At 40.3% G+C, this 21,217-nt stretch overlaps 1 long non-coding RNA gene across 1 annotated transcript; it reads right to left on the bottom strand.

Moving 5' to 3' along the window:
- Window positions 1-2,635: 2,635 nt before the first annotated feature.
- LOC128850357 (uncharacterized) lies at window positions 2,636-20,944 on the bottom strand. Its single transcript, XR_008447701.1, has 3 exons — window positions 20,837-20,944; window positions 16,491-16,730; window positions 2,636-5,800 (listed from the first exon to the last, which is right to left on the bottom strand). It is a non-coding gene; the product is annotated as an uncharacterized LOC128850357 (long non-coding RNA).
- Window positions 20,945-21,217: the final 273 nt, after the last annotated feature.

Genomic DNA, 21,217 nt, shown 5'->3' with positions numbered 1-21,217 from the left:
CTCTTAATACATGTATTTGAAGCTTTACTCTTGCATAAGAGTTTTAATTTTGGAACAAAGGATTTTAATGTAGGTAGAATTTTGCATACATAACTACTATTCATTCATGTTGATTCCATTTACTTTGCTTTAGTAATGTAGAAATTTCAGGCTTATGAAAATCACAGCTCATTGAAAGACTCCCTATAATTTTTTTTTATAAACTAGATAATAATAACTACTAAAACTAATAATAATAATCCTCAGAACTTATATAACATTACCACTTTTCATACCTTACAAGCTCTGAAATAACTAGAGGTTACCTTACAAGCACTGCGTATGAGGTGCACACAAGCCTTATTATCTTCATTTTACAAACTAGCTTGAGGCAAAAAATTAAGTTTTTAGCATTTTACTCCTAGTATAAAACTTTAGTTACGAAAAGTTTTTTCTCTTGCTTTTCTCCATTGTTTCCGTTGATCCATACCCAACACTAGAATCTCTGCTAGTGGAGTTTTCAAACTAGCAAATCAGTATTCCCAAATTCTACCCAAGTTATTGCTGCACCTTGGCTGATTTCAGACACCATGAAACAGGCCTTCATCATTTTGAAAAAAAAAACCCAACAAACTAAAATAAACCAAACTAAAACACACAGAAACTTTCCCAAAATCTTCCAATTTTCAATTCTGATAACATACCTATTATTACTTTCCTCTTTTTTAAAACTATAATGCGTCCACCAGTTTCCAACAGAAGTCTTCACTTCTGCACCTGCTTTAGCCTAGAAAGCATTTCTGACTAGTACTGATGTTGATCTGCAAATTATTCAGCCTCAGGGCCCACTCAGAAATTATGTGCTGTCCTCTGCACAAATGCTTAATAAAAAGACAGTTCTTCTCAGGAGAAACTATACTGTACAGTTTAGCTAGTGCTTACCAGGAATGCCTCTTTTACTTGAGTTTAGGACCAATTTAATTTAACGTAGCTTGAGGTCAGTCCTGTTTCTCACTGGAACTAACAGTAGACACACACAGGTATGAAAATATGCCCTTTACATTCTTGTATTTTAAAGAGGCCTAGGTTTAGACATTAAAAGAACAATATATTTTCATCCTGCTGGGTCTGCATTTATCTCTCCTTTTAACTTTTCATGAAAAACTGTAGTATCGGATTTTGAAAGTACTCAGGGGATGGTGTTAGTATGACAAGTATTTGGCGATGTAAAACTATATTTTCCTGTAAGCTTCTTCCTTGAATAAAAATCCACAGTACTTGCTGGAACAATTTCTAATGACTTCAGGGCCTTTCTTTAGACATTCCCCAGAAAACACTAAACTATTTTGTTGTGTATTTGGGTGCTAGTTTGATTGCCAGTGAGTTGTTCTTGATTTCAATAATTTTGTACTATTTAGGCTGTATTTCATTTTATGGAATACTAACATTAATTATACTTATTCCTATTAAACAAAGTATTCAAGACAGATTAATTATGTGCCAAGTTATATAGTGTCACCGAAAAGAGGACATGTTCTTTGGAATATAAGCAACACAGATGTTTCAGCATCTCATCAGCTTAGGGCATACCTTTTTTCCTCCTCTTTCCCTCATATAACACTGTAGTACTGACCTCATGAAATTATATGAGTATGAGGTAATACGCCATAAATCACCGGCATGCAATAGCAAATCAGACTGTGAAACGTTACAACATACTGCATGGTAACAGATAATGCATTTTATAATCATTTGTTTATTTTATTGTTCAAGTGAATATTTCCCTCTGGCTCAGAGAGTGACTCTTCAGCCAGTAGTATCTTTTGGCAGTCTCAGACAAAGACAGCCTTCTTGGCAAGCAAGATGTATTCTACCACTCATGAATTGTAAACTGCTCTGCTTGCTGCACACCCCATGTGGTCCAGCCTGAAGTCCCTACTGCAGCCGGAGCACATGGCACAAGCTGTGGAGACCCATACAGCTGTGTGGAGAGTCAAAGCCATTGTTTGAGTTCCAGTGAACAGGCTGTATATTGGGACATTAATTAAAAAAAAACAACGGGTTTTGCATCTTTGCAACAGTGCTTACTGTTAAGTGCTGGCTATGAGGAGAGCAACGCACTGTTCCGTATGTTGGGCATCAGTGCTGTGGAGTATTTTACTGACCCTTCTATTTTCTAATTAAAGAAAATCATTAAGATTTTTATTTCCTCTGCAATTCTCTAAAAGTCATTTGCCCACTTCAACAAAGTAAATTAAGAGGATTATTTAATTTTCTATTGCTTTCTCTGCCGGCAGCACAAACCCATTTCTCTCATATCAGGATGTCAGGGGATGACAGTGGGTATGTTGTGACTAACAGTATTAATGCCTCTCTATCCAATGTAAGCAAATAGCTCAAGGAGAAAGTCTTTACTTCTGTATTTTTTGCCAGTCTTTTTCAAGACAGAAGTCTATAGATTATTCAATTTATGGTGTCTGAAACACTGAACAATCAGTAAGAGTCCACAGAGGTAAAAAAGAACAACACAAGAAAACACCCAGCAGCCACTAGCTATTTTAGTCCTGATTAGATACCAGTTCTTTCCTTCTGCCTCCTTTCCTTTTGTAACTATAGAATTTAGGAGATCAATTTATAAGAAAAATATTATTTGGTTTTAAGCTGGCTGAAAATTCAGATTGGTGTTTAGATATCTGCATTGGAACCTTCCTCATCAGGCCCAAGCCTTTCTTCTTCCCTCCCTCATGTGCTGGAAATCTGCTGACACTAAAAATTTACTGAAAAGCTGTCCAAAAAGATTCAAAAACAGAAAGAAGATGGTGTGGAAAACAAGTCCAACACCGTATCGTTGAACTTCAATGAAAATGTGATATGGCAGTATAGTGCCACACGCAGATGCCTGTACTCTTTAATTAGACAGGAGCTGTCATATCTTCAAGTCCTATGAAATTAATTGTCAATTTGCTTGGGATTATTTTAAATCTATGTAAATTTCATGCAATCTGTAGTTTGCAGAAGGTGGGTATTACATGAGATACAGGCCACAATTAACCATATAATACCCCTAGGTACGATTCTTCCAACATCTTGTGCTACAACAGCTGGGAGTGACTTACTATATGAGTTATCCTGTTGAGATCCTTGTAAAAACTGTTAATGAATAACTCAACAACAATAGGCCCTTAGATTAAACCGAAGATGCTCTTTGGTTCAATTCCACAAATAATTAAAGAAAAAGAAAATGGTAAGACTGATATGCATCAATTTTAGACTAGTATCACCGTATACACACAGTTAATAATATCATGAAGAGTACGACCTCATGACGTTACATTTTTGTTAGCCAGACGCAAAATTATCATAATGTCTCCCATTGATTTTAAGATATACATCTCAACTTGATCACATTTGCAGGGTATCAGCTTCCCCAGTAAGGACAGCATTGCCAGAAAAGTCAGACATCAGAATGAAAGTTGAATTTTCTGAAAGCATTCAGTGCTTGACACTGTCCCTGTGGTATCTGTGGTGATGTTTTCAAAAGAGTTCAGTATTTAACATGATGAGAAAAATATTTGTGAACATTGAGATATTTTGAAAATCCTAGCTACGATGTGAAGTTTCCAGAAGTGCCCAAGACATTGTTTCAGAAGTGTAAACACAATCTCAAAAACATAATCAGGTTGTTGCAAATATACAAATCAATATTTACCAGCATAATAATCTGCATGTGCACTGCTACCTCTCTCTAGCCTAAGCCAACTCAAGGTGCTATTATTCAATGTTGAGTGCGAGAGTGGTTAGTATAGTGAAAGCACCTCATAATACATTCACTGACTGATAAAAACTGCATATAACAATCACAAGACCTCTTCAAACACACATAAGCACCCAATTTTTATAGAAAGTAGGAATGCAGGTGTTTTTGAAAATAGGCTCCTTACCTGGATGCTCTTCAGAAGTTTAAAGCTATCGTAAAACGTGATTCTAAGGCACTTTCGACCTGTAGTAGGCATGTTTAAAATCTTCTGCAAGCATGCATTAGGTAGACTAGGGTGAATAACCAAAAACTTTTAACTAATTCCCTAATACTTCTTCTTTTCTATTTAAGTGTTGTCTACAAGGAGATATGTTCTCAAAAGCAGGCAAAGGTATTTGCCAATGTGTTCCATGAATAATTTTTTGTTCTAGAGCCCATTCATCAATAGTTCACTGCAAATATTCAGAAATTAAGATGTGTCATTTAGTTAGATAAATTACATGATACTGTATCTTATTGCCTGCATGGGTGACTTGGATAGCTAAGTGGAAACAGGAAGATTCTCAGATTGCAATTTGAGTGTAAAATTAGTCATTTGGAATTACAGATGCAATTAGAAATTTGCTGCAAGTTATATGTATGCATATATTCTAGTAACTGGCCTATGTATGCACATGCACATGCCTTCAGGACCAGGTCTTTGCCTGACGTAAGTCCAAATACCTCTGTTGAGAGCTAAGAATCTGGCCCATATGTTTAAAGCCACTTTTCAGAGCTATGCAAATCAAGTCAGCTTGTATTTGCATCTTCCTTGAAGTGCTCTAGGACAGTATTGCAGTTTTTCATGGATGGTGGGCGGTGCACAGCACAGCAAGTAGATCCATGTGTATTTCTGTGGTAGTAAAGTAATAGACTAATAATTACAATTACTCTCAGAAACCTTAGTCCTAGCTCTTAGCCCAGCTTCTAGGCCTGAGAAGACCACTGCTTCGCAGCAGACATGATTTAACTTTTTTTTTTAAGGATAGTCTGTGGGGTACCCACACCATGACACACCTTACTGCTTCTTAATCGAGTTCCTAATTACCTAAAAGATATCAGCACAGCTGCACTCTCCACACTTGATTTGATTTTGCTTACACTCAAGCAGGAACTGCTAAGAATACATCAGAGTTTCAGAAGTTTAAGCTAGGTGTAAATAAAGATCGCAATCTTTGCTTTGAAAACTTAATAGAGATGCAGTATGATCTGTGCTTTGCCAGGGCATTAGTCAGTTTCAAAATGATGATGATGCAGCTTTAGTCAGCTGCACTTCTTCAGTCTGTTTTTCTTTCCCTTAATGGAGGCAGCATGCTATTGCAGGTCACACAAGACAGCGTAGACTGAGTCACTGGTTCTTTTACCGTATTCGTACATCAACTTCTCTGCCATCCAGGGGATGCCACTTCACCTTTTAAAGCTTACTCATCTGTAAAATGTATGTATTTTTATCTCCCTTCAGAAGTCCTATCAAAGGACGTCTTCTCAAACTCTCTGAGACCCATAAGAATAAGCAAAGAAGAATCTAGTATCCATGCTGTTGCTTCAGCATGTCAGAGTTCATATAATAAAAAAAGTTATTACACTGGCATGCCAATAAAAAAATGTGGCAGAAAGTGTTTCAATTAAGCTGCTTGAAATGTTGACAAAATAGTGCATCCTTACGTTACCTGCAAAAAAATCCTCACTGTAAATTACAATTCTGTATTCGGTATCTGGTAACATACATGTCTTGGCAGGAGAAACTTTGAAACAGTGATGCGTGTTCGCTAATATTTTGACAAAAGATTCCATGCCTTTCCATGCTTAGCTGGCCACATATCCTATATGTTGAGCTGTATCACTGGGAAACTTACTCAGTGGAAACAATACCACCTTCTTCCAACCAAAAAGCAGGAACCACAGTTTGTCAAATGAGTAGAAGTTCTTAAGGAGGAGGCTTTTTCTTGCGATATCAAGCAACGTGGGCAGATCTACTTTCAGTCCTAGATATTTTCAAAATCCAGCCATGGGAGAAATTCGCACCTGCAATTTAAATACAAAAGTAAATCCGGAAAATTGCTCCTCTCTGTGTGTAATTGCAGGGACAATTAAAATAATTAGAGGAAGAGGTGTACAGAGAGCTATTCATAACCCATTTTTTCATCCCCCGAAGCTCTTTGACAAACGTAGTCCGAGCAGGACTTTTTGAAAATGGCAACGTATTGTTCCTTAAGAGATATCAAACTATACTATCTAGCTTTCAATCCATAAAACACAGGTAGATTTCAGTGTCAATTTTCTAAGTCAGAAATACTGCTCTTGTGAAATAGATGGTAATGCAGGTGACATTTGGTGAAAGTTAGTCCTTTGCAACAGCAAGAATCCAAGTCCCTAGGAAAAGTGTTCTCTGGCAAGAATCGTTTGGCAGTAACTAGACAGAGATGAACTCTATGACATAGACGCACAGAAATTGCTCGGGGAAAGTCCAAACTCATTTGATGGCAAAATTATAACAATGGTCTCCAAAGACTGAATTTGTTTTTTCCAGCACATCTTCATTTTAAAACTGTGGACTTAGTTACAGGATTGCATCCCTCCCAAAGAAGTTGTAAAATAATTAAGGATAGGAACCTTGGTATGCATGCCTTATCAGCTGCCTCAAGGGACAATGGATTTTAGCAATAGCACAGAGGATAAAGTCCTTTCTGGAGGTCTCTTGCCAGGCTCATTCATTCTTTTGGCCTTATTTACCTCTCTGTTTCTTTAATTTATGCTTCAGTCAGTGAAGTTACTCCAATATAAACTTGAGTTAGGTGAGAATCAGCTCTTACGATTCTGTAATACCTTCAACTCAGTTGTGGCTGCTAAATCTTGCTGTGGCTGACTCACTATTGATTTTGCCCAAACATTTCTTTTTAATTGATTTGAACTATATATATATATTACAGCAATTAAGGAAAAAAGAATTTAGTATATAGCAGTACAACATAGTCTGCAGACCTCTGATAATCAGGATGACAGTTTATGTGGTATATTTTGTTTTTAACTAGTGTATGTATATTAATAGCCTCTGCAGATCTGCTTTTACTGTGATGGATATAAGAAACTGTAATGATCTAATAATTCTCATGCTGCAGGGCAGTCAGGTATAGCTGCTGCACATTTATTTAACTAAAATTATATAGACAGGACCTGAGAGCTATTGATGCTGAGCACCCACAATTCCCACTGAAATACATAGAAGCTAAGGGTGCTCATCACTTCTGAAAGAATAGAAATGTATTCACAACAGGCTTTGTATACAAAAGCCATTCTGGGAGTAGCAGTGCTAATTAGGCCTGATTTCAGGAAGACTGTGTTTGTATTTGCCTGCCCTGCAATAGCTCCCAGTCCTCCCACCATGGCCTTCTCTCACCTCTGTAACCTCAGTTCCCCCTACTGTGTTCATGGACCCTTTTCTGCCCATGCTCCCTCCTCTTCCTCCATGTATTCCCTGCCCTGCTCCCTTCTTCATATTTTCTCCTTCTTCCACATCACCCCTTGGGCACCATACACCTGCCTCTTGCATCTTTTCCATTTCTCTTCTACATCAAGTGAAAAGAAGCCTGATTCATTATTCCCTGATGGGCTTGAAGTTGTTTGGCCATGCTGGTTGGCCAGCTGGCAGGCAAAACAGAGCAGGTAATTGTTTAATTCACACTGAAACCCTTCCCTCACTGGCACTACTAATTTAGCTCTTTTCCCTGTCTAGCTGCCAGTTTTCATGAAACCTGGAGAAATGTAATATATCTAAAGCTGATACCTCTCTGTTAAATTTAGTTGAAATAAGAACCAGAAGTTATTTGAGGGCAGCACAGAAAAACAAATGGGCAAGCAGTACTGTTATGCAAGTCTTATTTCCTTAGGAAGCCAGGCTAATAAAACATGCAGGCAGCTGTTCATTGTATTTTTCTTCTCATGACCTTTCCTGTCTGCTTGGATCCCAGTTCCACAGCTTCATCCATATTAGAAAACCAGTGTGTCCATTCAGTATCCTAGTTATGCCCTGCATGTGGCCTCACCCATGGGCTGTAGACCATAGAAGGCTTCATTTTCAATCTCTTTGGATAAGCAGCTTTTCATGGCAGTGACAGTGCGTGATCCACCTCAGCAATGTTAACAATTTAGACATCAGACACTGCATGCAGTGAAATCTTCCATCATCTTCTTCAAGACACTGCACAAATTGCCGGAAGTCTAACTCATTAACAATAACTACACAGTTTGTTCAGTCTTTTGGTATTATTTATTTATGGTGTACTTACAACTGCAAAGGATGCGTGGGGTTTTTTTGTTTTTCTTCTTAGATAGCAAAGTAAATATTTTTGTTGCTTTCTTCTATTAGAAATACTTGATCTTTATTTTCTTCTTCATGGGAGCTTCTGGAGGTATCCATAGAGATGTGGCATACAGACATAAACTAAGCCATGACTGTTCCTCCTCTTATGGGAGCTGTGGATGTGAGATGCTGATCTCAGAATCTACAGAGCAGTGTTAAAGCCTGTGGGAGAAGGCTGGCCAGTTGTAAACATAAATGTGCCTGTTTGCCTAGGGCAGCTGTACTACTATGGTTGGCACAGCAGTGCTCATTTTTTTCATGACTGGTAAAACAGTTCATTGGTGGTCTCGTAGGTTTTTTTTTCCATGAAAGGAAGGACTTTTGTCCTACTGTAGACAAATTCCATATTGAGCAATTTGTGGAAAATGAATGCAATATGGTGTTCTTCACTTCTTCCCTACAGAGGCTGGAAGTTTCTTTTAGCCTTATCCAAAACCACTGGAGTGAACTGGGTTTAGACCAGACCTTCCACAGACTAGTGCGTGCTGCTTGTGAGACCAACTCTGATTCAGTAAAAACTCACACTGATTACATCAGCATACCCTAAGCACGGCACAAGCGCATACCAAGAGGTTTTTAATTTCCACAAATGGTTCTGATGACTGTTCCACATCACACTTGAAAACGATCTTGTGCCACCTCTGGGGAGACATTGTTCCATGCAGACTTGTTGATCCACCAATGGTAATCCAGCATTTTTCACCACACCTATGGACACTGGAATGTCACAATGCCAGCCACCACAGCCAAGCAGCGAATACTAAACTGGAGTAACACAAAGCCTTAGCACAGAAGAGGCATTGAGGCACAATTAAGAGGGAAGTTGTGCTATTGGGTCACTACATCTTTCCAGCAACCCCCACCTGACTTCCCAGCTTTGAGTCTGTTGGCCTGAAGATAGTTGGGGAAAGAGCAGAAGCAATTCCAGCTACAAATTCAAGCTATCACCTTTGGTGCTTCACCCCTCCAGATGGCTGCAGAACCCATCAGAAATGTTTGGGGACTTGGTGCACATTCTGCATTTCACCCAGCCCATGCACTGAGGCATGAAATGGTTAATTTATCTGATCTCCTCAGCAGCATAGGTTAACCAAATTTTGCTGGCACAAAGACAGGAAAAAAATCACTTCCCTGGACAGATCCTCTGTTCATCCAGATTTAATGGAGCTCTTATTCCTCTGAGGGAACTGAGACAAGCCTTTTACCAGACTGGATGGACTTCACCTTTTCCTAAGCTGTGAACTTCAGAGGGATAGCTGGCAAAGTCATCACCACCTCTTGCCTCCTCCACAGGACTTGTTTTTGAAGATAGGGTTCGGCAGCCTGCTGCTTGGCTCCACTCAGCAGCAGCTCAGTTCTACTATTGCTGAATGCCACTCTGAGAGGGGAGGAGGTTGTCTGGCAGGGAAGGAAGCAAGTTCAGTGACAGAGAGCAGTAATTGCCACTCCTCAATGTGACAGTCTCTGTCCCAAGAACTGTCTTGCAGGGCATGTCCTGTCCACACCACCTGCACAGTCTGCCTGTGGCCAGCACCAGTCTTGCAGTAGCCCATTTTACTGGAGGCCTATTCGGTTGCCTTTGATCACAGGGATGGGGCAGCAATTAAAAGATGGAAAAGTATGGAAGGATGTCTCCTGCTCAAGCAGGCACGCCTTTCCCTAATTGCTGAGGTAGCGCAACAGCTAGTCTGACCCAGTGCTGTTCCTAACCATCCCGTTCAACCACATTCCTATCAGGAGCATACAAAAGCCTTTGGCAGGTATGGATGGGCTTCCGCTGAGCGTGGCGGGGGATCTGAACTGCTCTGCCTCTTGCACTTCTGCTTTTGTCATGTTCCTTCATCAGGTGTCAGGTCAAGAGGTCCTTGTTGGCTGACTCCGTCTGGGCTGAAGTCTGCCAGCACTGAAGGTAGAAATGGCCAAGCAGCACTTGATTTTGCACACACAGCAAAGAAGCCTTCAGTTTCTCTGTAGAGAAACAGCTCTTCCAGAAAGCAATTCCGAGAGCTATTAAATCACTCCTTGGAAAGGTCTGCCTCTCACTTAAGAGAAGGAAAGGCTGGGTCTTGCAGAATTTAAAAGCTACAATATCCAAATGCTTATCCCAAGTGTGTGTAGTCCCAGTCCCCAAAACCTCTGGTTGTGCTACTACAGAAAAGAAACCCAGGCCTAAATCTTAGACAGCAGTCACAGCAAACTCAACTAATCAATAAGGTCAAAGATGGGAAGTACCACACAGTCAGTTTAAAGCCAGGCCAAGGAGATTATCTTCCTTGAGTTGCCTAAACTAGTGTGCATCCCACAGAGTTTAGGACAGATCCTGCAACAGATTTACAACTACTTATTTCCATAAATGTCTGGTCCTGTGTGGCATATCTTTTTCATGTTTTTGTTTCCATGTAATCTGAATTAAAAGGGTGTTACATGCTGCAGTTACCACTTCTGTAGAAAATTTGACGATGAGAAGCAGATCTGCACAAGTGCCCTGAGAAAGAAGGATGGTACAGAAAGCTATACAGGGATTCTGCTATGTACTAGGGCATCCTGTCCCCTGAACAGCACTGGATATTACAAGCATCAGTTAAAGGAACCATGAAAAATGCTGTAGTTAATTCAGATTTAGGTTATTAACCTACAGTTGATTCTGTTTCATCCCAGCCATTACTTGAGAAATTTTACACACTGAAACGAAATAGTATAATTTTACTTACATGTTTGCACATTGTATTATAAATGAATTATAGAGAAGCTTTTTGTAATTATCTGAATGACGCTGGAGCCCTTTTCATTTCTCACAGGTTAATGGGAAAGGAAGGTGCAGGGATATACTGCCCAGAGCTTCTTATCTTAACCAGCACCGGATGACATTTGTGACGCAGCTCAAGAGGAAACTTTAAGGAAAGAGGCTGACTGCCCAGGTGTGGCAATCACTCAAGGCAGAGGGATTCTGGGGTTCCCTGAGTAATACCAGCAAATACGAGGCAGTTGCATACTCTGAATATTTCTAAATTGCTTTTATGAATGACAGTACAGATGATGCTTTGCCATATTTCTGGTTTTTCACTTTGCCCACCTACTCCCCAGATCTGCCTGTAATTAGCTGGAGTGCCCTGCAATGAAGGGATAATTTTGAGGCCTTCAAAAACCAGACATGATCCTCTTCTCCTCTGCCTTTGAGGATGAAGGCCTGATGATGCTTTTCATGTGCTGGGATGGAGGCTTTCCACACGAGTGTTGGCTCTGATGCATGCTGGACTACATTCCAACCTCTTTTTTCAGCCCTTTGTAATTCCTTTTGGTACAGACAATTGTTTCCTAACTGAAGACCAAATTCTACACAGGTCCTGAACTCAAAAGATTTCATCACAATAGTTGTACCTTGACTAGAAGTGTTCACCTACTAATTGCCCAGACTGGAGATCATATGCACTTCCTTTAATAGGCACAATAATAATATGCAAGCATCCTTCCCACTAGCCCAGCCACAGCCAAAGTATACCAAATCTATAAAGAAAGAGTGCATAGACTGCTAGGCTTTGCAAAAACAAATCCTTGGGGGAGATTTAATCACTAAATGCTCTGAAGCTGCAGCTGAGCAAAAATAACAATCCAGTGGATACAGACCAGAAGAAGGAAAAATTAGCAGTCCATTTAACTATAGTAACACAAACAATAAATACTGTGTGGACTGGAGAGCTTTCATTGTGATATAAAAATGCATCTTATTATTTCTTCTTACACTCAGTCCTTGGTGAGACCACTTGTCTGTCCCTTTCCCTCTCCTTCTAAGATTTTTACAAAATGGGCCATTTTTATCTCACTTCTACTAATTCATTTTGTTCCTGGAAGAAAAGACAGCTCTGTCAGTTGTAGTGTCTCTTCAACACTCAACAACAAGCAGAGGGCCTGGAAAATATACATATGCAATAAGTTAACCATTTATAATATTCAGAGAGTTACTTCTTTTCCTAGTTCTACAAACAAACATGAAAGGCTGCTAAGCCAGAAAGGAATCAAGTCCTACCACTGAAAACATCAATGAAAATATGCCAGTAGTAAACTTCAATTTTAACTCTATAACCTCTAGTGGGTGAAGACAATCTTCTGTATTGAAAAGAACCTGGTTAAGAATATAAAGAATACTGTTGTTTTGCAGCATTCTTGCAATTTGTTCTTTCAGCGTGGCTTTTGAATACAGATTTCTGAAATGCTAAGCTTTTAGATTGCAGGAGCTAGAAGGCATTTTTCTTTTATGCTTGTGGGAGTTTCTGAGGAATCTCCAAATCTCGTGGCTAAGTACTGGTAAAGTGACTGTTCTCTGGCCAGCTTTGGCATCAAATTGCTAAAACAAAACTGTGGTCAGATTCACCCTGGACCTGCAGTTCAGTGGGTTTCCTCTCCATCAAGCCCTCTTTTTAAATGCATTAGTCGAAGCAGACCAAAGGCTCCTTGCAGCCTTGGGAAGCCCTTGGCCAGAAGACAGGGAAGCCCAGCCTCCTCCTTCTCTGTCTCAGCCAAAGTGTCAGGATAGGATGCAGACACACTGGACTACCTTCCAAGTGACTGCAATAGTTAAAGAGCCAGCAAGATAAAACTAAAAGTCAGTGCAATTCAGCTCTGAAGTAAGGTCGCTCTTTACTCCTGGGGTAGGTTTGATGGCTACCAGGCAGGAGAAAACAAGGGGTGAAGTCAAGTTATGCTTGCTGAACAAATAGCTTCTCGCTGCAGGGACAGCAGTCAGAAAGGCAGCTCAGTCACAAGCTTTTCAGCAAATTCCAGTTCTGCAATACCAGGAAACCTATGCATGATCAAAGCACTTTTCAAACACTGGGCCAAATTCTGATCTTAATTTTACAGCACAAGTCCAGAGTAACTTTTTAAGCCAGTAAATTTGTTGCTGTTTAACATCAGTTTCAATTTGGCCCAATGCAATTTGGCTAAACTTGCTGAAATTATGGCAAAATATGTAAATGAGGTATGATTTTAGTCTCTTAATTCTCCTTTTCAGGGGTTTGTAATTTCCCTTTTGGCTCCTGCTCCCCATTTAATTATGCCAGGCTCTAAAATGCATTCTCAATGGCAAGCCAAGATTTTGAGTAATTGCAATGAATGGAGGATTTCTTGTTCCGACACACACATTAGCTAATTTTCCTTGGGTTCTGATACTAACTATCAAATTCCACCACCCCCGTGTCTCTGAGCTAGCATTTTTTTCCCTTGTTTTCCAATTGCAAAGCAGACATCTGGTAGCTCTCTAGTGGCAATAGCTGATACACTCACTCTGCTTACTGCACTTAACCCATTTCGCTGTGGGAGGTAGGAAAAGAGGCAAAAGGAGACATGGTTTCAGATTCAAGCCCTTATTTTTATCCTATGTAATTCCATAGGGGGATGTTTTCTTCCTCCTATCACCCTCAGGCTTATGCTTTTTATTATCACCAAAAGACCCGACTAGCAAGAAAGCCTTCGTCTGCCTTTAAAATTAGGGAAATTCCTTCTGGTTTCTCCTTTTGAGCTCCTTCTGTTCTTGCAGCCCTAGAGGCAAGGGACACCTGAGCTGGGGTAAGGGGTGCCTGATCCAGCGCTGCCGCCTGGCCTCCCCGGTGTTTGCTGCCTTGGAGATCACAGCATCGGAAGAGCAATGTGGAGAGCACCTGCCACGCTGTTTTTCTCTGCAAAAAGTCCCCAGGGGGAATATTGACATGTGGGGTGGGTAGGGGAGAAAGGAAGCAGCACAGGACTTTGCCATAATTTGCCTTGTTTGTCCCTTGAGCTGTTGAAGGAGAATGTAAGAGCCCTTCATGACCTCAAGCCATTGCCTTAATATTTAATCACGATTTAGATTACCGTGATGATGATTAAGACTGAGTAAATATATACTACACATAAATTATTTTACCCCAAATTAATAGCTACATTTGATCATCATTAGCCTGGCATGTATCTCATGCCTATAATTTTTTAATAGATGAAAATTGTTTTTATTGTAAAATAATCCCCATATGTCCCTGTGTAATTTTTAATATTGATTCATTCCTATTCCCATATCCATGGCAATCCTGCCTGAATTAGTTTATGCTCATGTGAGAATGATCAGATTTTATCCTTTCACAAAGTGAATCTTCTGTTCTTTTGATATCAGTTCATTTCAGCTTCCACACTGATGCTGACACAAATTAATTGTCAAGATATTTCACATGGTCTGTGGAAGGGTCTAACTTCACATGATACTTTCTTTGTTCTCTGTTGCAGAATATGTGCCTGATATTCTTGAAATTATTTTGAAAGTTGGTTCCAACTGTGCAGAATTGTACACACGGTAAATAAGTATCTCTATCACATTTTCACCCTATAGTATTTACCATGTCTGTATTCCAGCTCGGTGACATTGCAAAAAACTGTTCCCTGATATTTAAGAAAAATTAGAAGCACATAATGTTGATATTAAACAGACTTATGTCTCTGCAAGAATAACAACTGTTCTGTGCCAGCTTCAAATAACATCTTCAAGTAATTTTCTGAATAATACTGATCATTCAATCTCAAAATTGCGTATTTCAATTTCTAAACAAGCCATCATAATGTTTAGAGTTCTCATATGAATATGTATTTTAAAGCTTTATTACCTAAGAATGTCTGAAAGTATAAACATGAAAAAGAACACCAAAGAAAAATTGAAGTACTTTAAAAATAGGCTCTACTGATCAAAAACTCTGGCTAGAAATTTCTGCACTGTATACTGGGAATGAGCAGTAGCGATGACCCTGGCATATTGAAGATGTGTCATTACGTTTTACTCCATATCTGTCTGAGACTGTCAGCAACTCTTAATATACCTTATTAAAGGATCCTCCGAGAATATGTAGAACAGGCTTGGTGAGTAGACACACTAAAACAGCCCAACCTGCAGCCCACAGTTTTGGCTTCACTGCAAGTGGTGGTAATAATCTGCACTACTTCCTTTAAGCTCAATTGCAGGTCAGGACGGTAAGGGCTTGAGAAGGCTTTAAGCAGAAAACCAAACGTGAAGCAGAGGGACACAGTGTAAAAGCAATAATTTTGTGGAAGTGTCTTTTTTTCTAAGGACAATCCAGGTTCAATTTAAGAAAACTTAATGTAGTTCTTGGGCCAGCTAAAGGGACATTTGGGTTCTGCAGCAGCAGAATTGTTCTGATACCAGCCTAAGGGCAGTTTGCTACAGCACAGTGGTTTATTTTGCCAAATCACTAGCCCATTAGGATCATTCCAAGTTTCAGAGACAATTTGTGCCCCAAGTGCTGCTAATTTTTCCTCCTCCCCACTTGAAATCACTGTATGGAGGCTCTTCTTCAATGTGTTGCGTGTGAGTGGAGCAGCATTTCTATCTGCAGAGTGAGCAAGGTTGCACTCAGCCTGTCTGTCTGATGTGTTACTCCCAGCACACAGAAGTTTAGCTAAATCTATCATCACAGATGGATGGTGTACACATAGTCATGATCTGTAAAATGGAATATTATATTGCTTTACTTCCTGCCCTTCTACATAAAGCTGCCTAAACTCTAACGTGTGCAAAGCGCTGCTTTCAATCTTAGCTCAGAGAGAGCAGCCTCAGCACATCGCACTAAACTTTAAGGAATGGTATTGGCTCATTTTCAGAGTTTCAATTGATTTTAAAATTGCTTTGATGACTTACATAGTTGGGGAACAAATGTGAGAAAAAGTATTTGACTTTCTACTTAAGACTAGGCACCACAAGAAAGGTCTACACCCTCAGCCAAAAGTAGAAGCCGAAGTCATAGCTTTGTCATACTGTAACCACTATGCATCCCAGAGCCAGCGTTTAGAGTCAGTTACAGTCAGCAGGGAAAGGTGAACAAACTAATTTTAAAGGCAACTTCCATTCTCATATTTTCCTCCAGTATTTCTTTTTAAATGGAGTAGCTTTGTCCCAAGGAACTTCCGTCCCCATTAGCTTTCTAAAAAAGTGATCTACTTTATTTTACAGGTTCAGTTTCTTGCTTCTACAGAAGTTAATCATCCTTTTAGTACTGGCTAAGTAATCAAAAAAAAAAAAAAGACTCAGCAAGATAGGTTTAAGCACTTATATTTTACCTCACATTTGGGACAGACTGAGCATGTGTATTTGGTCAGTGACTGATGTGCAATAACTTGTTGAGCTGCAGCAACTTTAGCATCTGTCTAAGCCCTGAGGATCTGTCTACACACTAAAGTTGTGATGTTTAACCCTACCGCCGAAGTGCATCATTTCCCTCAAGGGCAGATGCTGTCAGCTTGATATAAAGGTTAGTAAAACCATGGAACTCAGTCTTATAAGAGAATAGCAGTAAGGTAAAATAATATAAAGTACATTTATACCTTATTCTAACATGATGCACCCCATGGAGGAGGTGGATGTGTCCTGAAGGAAGCTGCAGTCCTTGCAGAGGAGCCCACAGTGGAGCAGGTTTTCTTGCAGGATCTTTGACCCCATGGGGAACCCACACTGGAGCAGTCCATCCCTGAAGATCTGTACCCATGGAAAGGACCTACGTTGGGAAAGTTCTTGAAGAAGTGCAGCCTTTGAGAAGGAATCAGTCTGGAGCAGTTTGTGAAGGACTGTGTTCCATGGCAGGGACCAAATAAGGAAAAGCATGAGGAGGAAGGAACAACAGAGACAGTGCTATGAAATAATCACGACTCCCCTTCCTTGTCCCTGTATGCTGCTTGATGGGAGGGAGCTAGAAAAAAGCATGAGTAAAGCTGATCCTGAGAAAAAGAGTGTGATGGGGAAAGGATTTTGAGTTTTTTTTCTTATTGGTCACCATCCCACTCTGTTACAATTAACTGGCAATAAATTACATGAATTTCCCCAAGTCAAATCTGTTTTGTCCGTGATAGTAACTGGTAAGTGACGTCCCTGTCTTCATCTCAACCCATGAGAATTTCATTATATTTTCTTCCCCTGTGTGGTCAATGGAAGAAGACTGACACAGCATTTTGGTGGGCAGTTTGGTGGGCACCTGGCAGTCACTCAAGGTCAACCCAACCCAGAAAGAGTAGTGTTAAAGGACAAATTTTTATGTGACTTTATCTTCTCTTGTATTGGAAAAGTAGAAACAACTGAAAAACCATCTCAAACAATAAAATGACATTCAGCATAACATAATTAGTATACTCTGGCCCTACACAATTTGCCCTGCAAAGGATCTTCCTTCACCACACCTTTCTTTGTTGACCTTTTAGTACTGATATTTTTCAAAGCGCAAGCACTGAAGTGTTGATTTCATTTCGTCATTCAGTTTTGTAATCATAAAATGTCCTTTAATTCCTCTGTACTGATGTACCCAGTACTACTAGAAGAATGAAGATTACACCCCAAAAAACAGTTAACGTACAACACGGCAGTGTGAGGGTATGCTGTGAGAGGCAGTTCCTGGAGCAATGGATGCACGAGTGTTTTGTGCTGATCGTGTAGCTGCACACATGGGTGGAATGAAGGGAGTGGAGGGTTTCCAGAAAGAGGCATAACATCCAGAAATAGTTGTTAGCTGGGCATTTCACAAAGATGAAAGCAGCTAGAGCAGAAAATAGCATCTGATTGTTAACACTACTGTGAAGCAGGCAGTCCCACTTCAGGCCTTTTATTATTTAAAGAAAGAAATATTGGGAAGAGTGCTATATTATTGTGCTTTACCTCTTGAAGTGGTACTCCTTATATCTCCAAAATTAAGAAGGTGCTAACATTTACAATGACATATCCTCAGAGTTTGAGGCTTCCCCAATTATTGCTGACATTAGGTATATCAAAGACTGTTTACTAACTAGATGCAGACTCTAAACCCCTGCATAGCACCAGAGAGGTAGTCTGGCATTTCCTTCTGCCTGTAGTTTGGGTCACTGTCTAGAGTCATAGCTACTCAGGACATGGAGTTATCCTCAGCAAGTGGGAAGGACTTTCCAATCATGCCTTTTAGTTACCTCTCCCTGACTTAATGCCGTCAGTATTTGTGAAAGAGCTGTAGAGAGGCGGTAGGGTGATGGCTGTACTGCACATTATGTTTGCACCATCTAAGTGGCAATGAAAAGAAGGATTCTGATGTTCCTGCAAAATGAGCCCTGCTTTGATGCAAGCTACCCCAACATCCAGTGGAAATGAGGTCCTAGATGGCCGACTGCTCGTATTAACCTCACTTAACATATTGAAAAAAATATAATTCGGATTAGGAAAACTGACCACATAGAAACTTTTACCCTGTCTCAAACATGCTGTAAAATGCACTAGCATAATAAGTTTCACCTCTTATGAGGGAGAACACATTTTTACCTCACCTTTTAAATCCCATATTTATAACCACCTGCCACAACTCAGAGGTGCATAGAATCATAGAATCATAGAATTATAGAATCACCAGGTTGGAAAGGACCCACTGGATCATCAAGTCCAACCATTCCTAACACTCCCTTAAATCATGTCCCTAAGCACTTCATCCACTCATTCTTTAAACACCTCCAGGGAAGGCGACTCAACCACCTCCCTGGGCAGCCTCTGCCAGTGCCCAATGACTCTTTCCATGAAGAATTTTTTTTCTGATATCTAGCCTGAACCTCCCCTGGTGGAGCCTCAAGCCATTCCCCCTTGTCCTGTCCTCTGTCACTTGGGAGAAGAGGCCACCTCCTTCCTCTCCACAACCTCCTTCCACGTAGTTGTAGAGAGTAAAAAGGTCTCCCCTCAGCCTCCTCTTCTCCAGGCTAACAACCCCAGCTCTCTCAGCCGCTCCTCGTAAGACTTGTTCTCCAGCCCCCTCACCAGCTTCGTTGTTCTTCTCTGGACACACTCCAGAGCCTCAACATCCTTCTTGTGGTGAGGGGTCCAGAACTGAACACAGGATTTGAGGTGCAGTCTCACCAGTGCCGAGTACAGAGGGAGAATCACCTCCCTGGACCTGCTGGTCACGCCATTTCTGATACAAGCCAAGATGCCATTGGCCTTCTTGGCCACCTGGGCACACTGCTGGCTCATGTTCAGGCGGAACTCAGACTTGTATCTAACCCACGTGTTAGGTCTAGTATATGTGTTGGTATGTGAATATATGTATGGACCTCCTCTTTTACTGGTTTTACATCTACGTATGTCAATTGAGTTCAACTCTTGGTAACATAAGCAAAGGAGCCATCTCCATAGATATGAATAACTTGTAGACTTTACAAGTGCAGTTTAACCAAATAGAACAATCCCTTTGGTACATTAGAGACACTGTTGCTGCATTACAGCACAGGAGACGACAGCTGGCTATCAGTGGTCTCTTTCTAGTTTTAGTTCATCTTCATTATAACAGCTATGTTATGTAGAGTGAACAAGAAAAATGATAATACGTGCATTTGTGATGCATGTCCTACAATGATAAAACACTGTCTACGTGGAAGAGAGGGGTAAATGCACTGTACAACTGAATTGCAGTTGAAAGCTTCCAGAAAACACAAATTTAAGCAATATGTAAAGTGATGGATCACCAAATAAGGCCACGAACAATTAGATGTAATAGATTATGTGAAACAGGCAGGCCTCTGGAGTGGGATCCAGAATTCTGAATTAGGTGCTTTCTGCTCTGTATGTACCACTAAGAGAGCCAGTCTTCTCGGGAGGACAATCTGAGCATCTTGTAAATTGAGCAAGCAATTAGGAAATCAGTGTGCCTGAAGCTTCACTCGATACAGCTGCAGATGCCAGGGTCAGGGCTGCAGGCACGCTCCAGCTCACAGGCTGCGTTGAGTGAGTGGATGAAGGCATATTAGCATTTTACTGCGAGACAAAGCAAAGCTAGAAGAATGAACAAACCGCTTCTCCCTGTAACTTCTTGGTTCCGACTCCTTATTGAAGGAGTGGAAACTTATGAAGTGGAAACTTTCTCACCACAGTGCCACAGTTTTTCTCCAGCGCTGAGTGCCTCAGCTATCAAACAGATAATGCTGTGGAGAAACAGGGACCCTGTGCTTTCACCAAGCACAACTCTCTGCTGTTGCAACCTCCTCCCTCATGACTAAAAGACTGGAGGACAATGAGGATGATCAGCATTTTTCCTTCTTGTTTTCAATACACAGGAGTGGGAAATTACATGCAAGCTTTCTCAGGCTATGACAAGGACCGAACTGACGACTCCCACAAGTTGGCTGACTGCTTTTGTTTTCTAATGAGCAATAGCTGCTAGTTTTTCTCCTGAGACAAACAAATTGATCACATCAGCATTTGGATTAGTAACTGATCCTGCCAGTAAGCAGTCACGTATATTTCGAGGGTAACAAAGTCTTGTGTCCTATTAGGCAGAAACAAGGAGCTCAGCTGCATTGAGGGCTGCAGGAGGATCTCTGAAACAGACCTGTAGGCACGCTAGGGACTCTGAAATCAAAGAAGGATGTGCCCAGGGCTAAGCCGCAGTTTAACGAGCGTATATACTGACCTCAGTTTTACATTTTCATGCCACACTTCCACCCAAGTTCTACTTTAACTACCAAATCCCTTTACTGGGTATGGTTCATGCTTTCATCTTGACACAAATAAGGGGATCTTTAAACTAGCATGAACTGTGTCTGAATCACTGATTTTTACAGATATTTGATGTGTTTCCAGAGGTTTGATCTTTTTAAAATAATACTAAAAAATAGCTAAGATGAGAATATGACATGGTTATGTTAAATTTACATTTTATATGCAAACTCAAACCTACCAGGAACTGAAGGACAAAAGACCTTTGATGTCTTGGTGATGTTGTGGCCACTGTCTTTCCAAAATAATGAGATGTTCATGGATGGATAGTCACTGAAGAAAGTATCTATATCAAAACAGGAACACATAGGGAAACAGTGTTTGTTTCTTTTAAAAAAATGAGACGGAAGGAGAAAAGTTTTCTGCACTAACAGAATCCTTTAAATTTTCTGCATGGTTTTATTCAAATTATTTATTATTTTCAGGATCTCTGCATTATAAATTTTGCAGTTGTGGAGCAAAATGTTACATATAGAGGAAAACAGAAGTTACAGAAACAATTATTACTAGATTAAAAATAACTTTCCCATGAATACATGGTTAAAAAAAAGGAACACGCCAT

Source organism: Cuculus canorus, chromosome Z, assembly GCF_017976375.1.
Source record: "Cuculus canorus isolate bCucCan1 chromosome Z, bCucCan1.pri, whole genome shotgun sequence".
NCBI lineage: Eukaryota > Metazoa > Chordata > Aves > Cuculiformes > Cuculidae > Cuculus > Cuculus canorus.
The sequence above is the reverse complement of the archived record's forward strand: the minus strand, read 5'-3'. Positions and strand labels throughout refer to the sequence as shown.